This window comes from Dipodomys ordii, unplaced genomic scaffold (genome assembly GCF_000151885.1).
Source record: "Dipodomys ordii isolate 6190 unplaced genomic scaffold, Dord_2.0 Scaffold1000006114, whole genome shotgun sequence".
Lineage (NCBI taxonomy): Eukaryota > Metazoa > Chordata > Mammalia > Rodentia > Heteromyidae > Dipodomys > Dipodomys ordii.
The window spans coordinates 3,453-11,162 of NW_012289731.1; the positions used below are offsets into that span (position 1 = coordinate 3,453).

Consider the following 7,710-nt stretch of genomic DNA (forward strand, 5'->3'; position numbering starts at 1 on the left):
AGAAGTCAGGAGGGAAGAAAGGAACAATTAACAGTTATGAGGCCTTCTGCAGTGTGCCAGGATACCAGCATCGCATTCACATAAACACAGAGCAGGAAGACTGTCTCTCTCCCACTTCTCAGGCAGCTGAGGGCCCCGGAGCCAAGAGGGCAGAGCCAGGTTCTAACGAAGAAGCTTGGAGAGCCAAGAGAAACGGCCCTGCCTCGCCTTGGATTGGCATTAATGATGTGCAGAATGAAGGAAGGAGAATGGATTTACCAAAGTAGAAGGGCCTTCAAATCTGACAGATGAAGAGTGAAAACCCACTCCTTAAACCAGAGATCAGCGTTTTCAACTCTGTTCCTCCGTCCCCTTCCCTCCCCAACATACTCACACACTCCCTTCACCTGAGGGAGGAATGTTAAGCAATCATTGTTTGAAGAGGCTGAGAAAAGCCTGACCCTGGTGTAACTCTAACAAATGTTTGAAGTTGTCCCCCCCCCATTGCTGTTTGTGACTGAATGAAGTGGTTTTGCAGCTCACTTCCCTGTTGAGTGTGTACATTCTGCCTCCTAATCCTATAGGCCTTGGTCTCTTCACCTAGCCTGGCTTTTGCAACTATTTTCTGTCCTTCAAATACAGTGTTACAATGGAATACTTCCTGATAACAGGGTTAGGGCTTGGATCCTGAGAACTTCATTTGAACCCAGGATGGGTCAATAATGTTTCTTTCCTGCTTCTATAGCTTCAGAACTCTAAGAACATTTAGCGTGCAAGTAACCTCTCATCACCAAGGGAAACCCAGGAAACTCTTGAACATCTGACCTTTCAGAAGTGGAAGTCAGAGTGTCATAGACTTTCCTACTCTGGCTGGTTTTACCCTGTGATCATGAGACCTCAGCCTCCTAAGCTAGGGTGATGGGCGTGAGCTACTGATGCTCTGCTAGGTTCAGAACTGTAATGACATTGTCCGTACAAGTCAACTGCTTATCACAAAGGGCTTGGGGAGCATATTAACCCTTTCAACATTGGACCTTTCAGAACACTGTAGCACACAAGGTTATAATGTTAGAGTCTGAGAGGCTGGGCATATGGATCTACTAAACTTGAATCTTGAGCTCTGAATCCAATTCTGGTATATATCAGCATTCATTTTCCAGAGACTGTTCTCTTAATTAGCAAATAGGAAAAGTACTTTGATTAATCCTCACTTTTTTCAGTTGTGTGTCTTGAACTCAAGCCTGGGCACTGTCCCTGAGCCCTTCAGCTCAAGGCAAACAGTACCACTTGAGCCACAGTGTCTTTTGATGGTTCATTGTAGATAAGAGTCTAATTGGCTTTCCTTGCTTAGCCTTTCTTTGAACTGTGGTCTTCAGCTCTCAGTCTCCTGAGAAGCTAGTTTTCCAGGTGTGAGACAGCAGCATCTGGCCTATCATTTTTGAAAGTCCTGGGGCTTGATCTTAGGGCCTGTGCACTCTCTCTGATCTTCCTTTTCTCAAAACTAGAGCTCTACCACTTGATCCACTCCACAGCTTCTGGGTTTTTGTGAGTATGTGACACTGAGGATTCAAACCATGGCATTCATGCATGCTGAGTGAGCTCCTTACCACTAAGTCACATTTCCAGCCCCACCCTTACAATTTTATCACTCAACTTGCCTATCGTCAAGAAAAGGCCTCTGATTAGAAATCATCTAAAGAAATCCCTATAGGAAGGTGTCCAAAGATAAAGAAGACAAAGCTCTTGTGTGGGAGAGACTCTAAACATGTGAAGACTTTGACAGATGCTTCCATTTAATTATGTATCATGTTTCAACACTTAATAAAGTATAAATGAAAATGAGTCAATGTCCTAAATTATTGTGAATCATTTTATAATAGATGTAAAACATGTACTAAATATTATGTATATAGTAATACTAAATACAATAAACAATAAATAAATGAATCAAATCAAAAATAAAATAAAAAATCAATAATAAAAATAATAATATGTAGTAAACATACATAGGTAAGTATATATCATATATTACAATTGTACAGAAATACATTTTTTCCATTGCAGGGTGTTCATTTGGGCCCTCAGAACTCTAGCCTGAATTTGTTTTCCCCAAAGACAGTAAGCTTCACCTTCACCAATGGTGCAAAATAGTTACCTGGAGGGTGAGATCAAATCACAGCAATTACAGAAATACTGGCCCCAGTTTCAAGACAATGGCTTAATTTTTTTCAATGAAAGCAGTTATGTTCATTCAGTTCCATACAGAACATTTTTTTAAAAAAGCAATGTCGAATTTTGTACAGCTTTTCAGACATCCTTACCTTACCCACAAAGTGCTTCTCTGAGCACTACATTGTTTCTTTTTTGTACATTTTTATTGCAAAAATGTTGTACGGAGAGATCACAGTTACATGAGCAAGGTAATGAGTTCATTTCCTATTGAGCATTGTTGTTTTTTCCCCCTTACCTTTTGTTTTCCCCCTACCATCCTTTCCCTACCATCACCACAACTACTCCCCCTGCCGAGTTCAGTGATTTTTTTTTATTTTTGGCTTGGCACGGGGTTTGAACTCAAGTAGTAGCAACTCTGCATCTTCTCTCACATTGCTACAGATTTACCAAAACCCTGAGTTCAAATCCCAGGCATAGGAAGGAAACCGGCAGAAATTCCAAACCAGAGAGCTTTATTTCTTTTTAATTAAGTTAAATAATTAATTAATTTTTATTTATTCTTTATTTTGCCAACCACGGGGCTTGAACTCAGGTCGTGGCAACTCTGATTCAGCTTCCATCACCCTAGGCTGGGGTGCAGTCTCTGGACCCATAGCTGATCCTGGGATCCTAGGCCATGAGGGTTTGCAGGAAGAAAAAAAAGTATGATACCACAAATAGTGGCGAGCTTCAGAGGGCTGGGGTATTACATCTCTTTCTTTGCACCGTGGGACTTACAAGGTTGCAAAGTGGACATGACCTGCTGTTGCTCATACATGCAAGGCAAGAACTCTACCACTGAGCCATCTTCTATTTTCTCATTCCTAGAAGAAGCTGCACATGAAGACAACACTGATCCTCGTTTTCAGTCTGTACCTTTGAATATGGAGGACCATCTTTCCTCTGTTCTCCATCAATTCCCTACTTTCCAGTTAGAATGACTTAGAATAATAAAAGTGGAAAAAGAGAAAATAAATCATCATGAAAAAAAAAAGATGCAGAAATTCACTCTATTTTTCTCACACGTTCAACCAATATGAACTATTGGGGAATACATGGACACCTTATTCCCATTGGCACTTAAAGTCTCTAGTTAGGCAATTCCGATGAAGATGAGTAACTAAATGAAAAGGGAGAAATTGTATTAATTGCAAGAAAAAAAATGGAGTAGGATCCAAGCAAATTTCTTCTTTGGGCTGCTGAAAATAATTGGCTTACTAGAGTGTGGTGACTACTTTCCATAAAGGCCACTCATGTGAATACTAGGGATGACAATGAATATACCCCTCTTCATCGGGAAGCCTACAGTGGACACTTAGACATTGTCCATGAGTTGGTGGCTCAAGCAGCAGATATCCATGCAATAATTGTTAATAGCTGAACACCCCTGTGCAGTGCTTACTCATGGAATCATATCAGTGTGGTGTCTTTCATACTTCATGCAGATACCAATGCCCAAACTAAATGCCTCTTGACTACCTTGCATCTTCCTGGTGGGAATATAGATAGCAAAGATACACTGGATCTCCTTCTGTTGAAACATTATATCAAACCAGGTCTGAAGAACAACTTGGAAGAAATTTGATATTAACAAAAGGATAAGTATGTATCACTACCTGTTTGAAGTTGTGGAAGGCTGTACAAATTGTTCTATTAAATTGTAATGGTTCGGTTAAGTTTCTTTTCTTTTTTTTTCTTTTTCTTTTTTTTGTTAAGTTTTATTATTTTATTGTGAAAACACCTTACAGATGGGTTAAAATTACATGGGCAAGGTAATGAGTACATTTCTTATCAAGCATTGTAGCCTCCTCCTTTATTTCCCCTTTCCAAACCTTCTCATCTACCCCCCTCTCCTCTCCCCCCTCACTACCCTCCCCCCTGGCCAAAGTTGTAAAGTTCGTTTTTCTACGTGATGTCTTGTATATCTCATTGTTGCTATGGGGCAACCTGTATCCTTATATAAACAATTTGTTTTTCCCTTCCCCTCCACAAATCATTCCAACATCAAATACAGTTAAAGCAGGGGTTATATGGTGGGGGAGGGACATACAAAGCAACAAAGAAATCATCTTATAAATATGTTAGAAACAATTGCAAGAAAGAAAAAACTTTTGAATCTTTATCTTGGGGTTCATTTCTCCTAACATCAACTTATCTGACCATTTCTGCTTGTCTCAGACATATACTAATTATTGCAAATAAGGGAAACCATGGAATCTATGTTTCTGTGGGCCTGGCTTACTTTACTTAATATAATTTTTCCAAGTCTTTCCATTTCCTAACAAATGGGGCAATGCCATTCTTTCTGAGGGAGACATAAAATTCCATTCCATAGAATTCTATTTTCTTAATCCACTCATTTACTTAGGGGAATCAAACAAGACCAAACGAAAGCTAGCAGAACAACTATGTTTATTGCAGCATTATTTAGGATAGCTAAGATATCAGTTACGTTTCTTAAACATCAAAATGCTAGTCCATTCTTTGTGTCCATATAAAATATTTTCACAATCCAAATAACAGCAATATCTTACTGTAAAAGTTCCATGGAATTTTTTCAAGTGAATTGCCTGACTTTGATGTCAAAATGTATTTGAGTTGTTTGTGTACATCTATAAAGATTTCTGCAGAGATTGTGATTTTCTAATCAGAAATAATTTGATCTTATCTGTTGAAATGAGTAGCACAGAAACTAAAGATATTTCTGGTTCTTGTCTGAAAAAAGTATATTTTAAAATATTCTATATTCTATGTTTGCATATTATCCATAATCTATTTCATTCTTTTCTAGATATACTTTGAAGTCTACATTGTTTTATAATATATATGTATTCATTAATAAATGTGTCCTTTCAGATTGCATTCCGTATAGAAAATTTAAGATTACTTTTTTCCAGGTTCTTTTTTTTTTTTTTTGGTCCAGTTATAGGTCTGAACTCTGGGCCTGGACGCTGTCCCTCAGCTCATCAGCTCAAGGCTAGCACTCTACCACTTAAGCTGCAGTGCCACTTCCGGCTTTTTTCTTTTTGCTTATGTGGTGCTGAGGAATTGAACCCAGGGCCTCAAGTATGCATGGCAAGCGTTCTACCACTCCTTCTCAGGGAGGAAAGGAGGGAAAGCCACCGCTTCCCCCACCCAGTACCGGAGATCTCCATCTTGGGTACAAACAAAGATTGGCAGACCTGCTAATCCAACTCAGGCCTTGGAAGAAAACTGGAGTCATTTAGCAGGTCACAAGAATCTAAGCTGAGCTGCAGACTCAGCTTCACCCCGGGAAAAGTCACCCATCTCAGGTGACAGCCCTACAAGTGGCTTCCTTCACTAGGTAATCAGAGCCAGAGGCTGCCCCTCCCTTTAGTAGCCTTGACAATCAATTGAAATTCAGTAAACATAAACCTTGAGAGTTGCTCCAGGCTGGGCTCTGTGAGTTTCTCATAAACAAGCCCCCTGGAAAAGCTATTGTTTGTTGAAAAGCCTCAACTCTACCCAGAACCTAGCCTCTTTACAGCATCTCCAAACTTGAGGAAAAAAATCATCTCCCTCTTTTGTGATATTCAAAGCAGATCTCCCTCCCATTGAACTAACCTGGGAGGAGGATTGCAAAATCCTGGGTAAAGCAGAGCAGTTTTCTGCCTGTTCAAACAAACTGACATAAGAAACCAACCAAGCAACAGGACCACAAGCAGACCAGATATTCCAAAAAGAGGCTGGTTACAGACACAAGGGAGATACAGGATTTTTCCCAACCCTCCCCAAAAATTCAAAGAACTTTTTTTTCATCTTCTTCTTTTTTTTTGTACCTTCTATAAAAAAATTTTTTTCTAAAACTTTTCTTAATTTGTAATTTTTACCTTATTTCAAAAAAATTGTTTTCTAGTAACTTTATTTTCTATATTTTCTTCTCATAATTTATATTTTAAGGGTATATGTGTGTGTGCGTTTTTCTTTCTTTTTTTTCTATGTTTTGTAAGAAAAAAATTTCTTTTTGTTTTTTTGTTAACTCTACGGAACTTCTAACTTTTTACCTTCTTTCCTTATCCTTTTCACCTTTCCTACCCTTTTGTTCTTCTTTATGTGAATTAATTGTTTTTCTGCACATCCTCAGATAAACCTGTAGTTGAGTATTAGACCCTATCCCCCATTGTGTACACACTTAATCCACAAATTTATTACTCAATGCAAAACCTCTGAGACTTAAATTCCTTAATAGCAGTACTACCTCTTTATACCTATATAATATTTTAAGTTTTTCACATCTCCTTTATATCCCTCCCCTTTTCTCATTATATTCACGTTCTTCTCTGAATAGTTTGTTTTCGTTCTGCATAATATTTTTAATTACTACTTTTCTGTTTTTTTCTGGTCTCTTTTTTCCCTTTATCTTTCTTCTTTTTTTTCTTTCCCTCTACTTTCATCCTACCCAACCTATTTCCTGCTTTCAGATTAGGACTTTGTTAAGTTAACTCTCCTTGTGCCTTCCCACATCACTGTACTCATATTTTTATCCACATCTCTCCCTAACCCTAATAATTACTGGTTTTTCAAATTCTTCTTTGCGGTGCATAGCCCATTAATTTATAGTTGTTTGATGTTGAATAGTTGTATTTACTGTACAAGATTGTATCTGCAGACTTTTGACTGTACAAATTCAGACTTTGGTTGATGCTTGCCTTAAGATAGTGTTCTAGCACAAAACTGGTGTTAATTTCATCCCAAATGGGCAGAGTAAGCCAGATAAACACAAGAAAAATTGCAAGTCTGGGTATCTCACCTCCCACTCATGATAATCAGGAGACAGAACAGATAATGAATAATCCCGAGAAGAGTTCATAAATAGCTCTACAAACACTGCTGGCAAACATGATAAATGAAAAGATTGAAAACATACAAAGGAATCTGTATGAGCATGAGAGGGAGAGAGAAGAGGCAAACAAAAGGTCAATGCAGGAAAAGACTGAAAACCTACAAAGGACTCTGTATGAGTGTGATAGGAAGAGAGAGGAGGCAAACAAAAGTTCAATGCAGGAAAAGAAAGAAAACCTACAAAGGACTCTGTATGAGCGTGATAGGGAGAGAGAAGAGGCAATCCAAAGGTTTATACAAGAATATCATGAACGTGAGGAAGCTACTCAAAAACTGATACAGCATTTGTGTGAGCAGCTTGAGAATACTCAAAGAGAAAGGCAGGAACAGCATGAACAGCCTGAGATCACTCAAAGAGAACTACAGGAATGGCATGAATGGGAGGAAGCTAAGCAAAGAGTAATACAGGAATTGAGAGAGCAGGATAAGAATACACAAAGATCACTTAAGGCATTCATGGGAGCCATTAACAAAGAGCTGACGGAAATCAAGGAGACCAAAAAAGGAATGCTGAATGGAAACCAACAGAAGGAATGGGAGTCCAAGGAAACCATAACCAATCAAATAAGTGATTTTAGAATAAACACTGAAAACCAAATTAAGGAAGTAAAGAAATTCATACAAGATCTAAAACAAAGCTTCAACAAAGAATTGAAG

At 38.5% G+C, this 7,710-nt stretch overlaps 1 pseudogene; it reads left to right on the forward strand.

Moving 5' to 3' along the window:
• Window positions 1-3,171: 3,171 nt before the first annotated feature.
• LOC106002923 lies at window positions 3,172-3,854 on the forward strand (annotated as a pseudogene).
• Window positions 3,855-7,710: the final 3,856 nt, after the last annotated feature.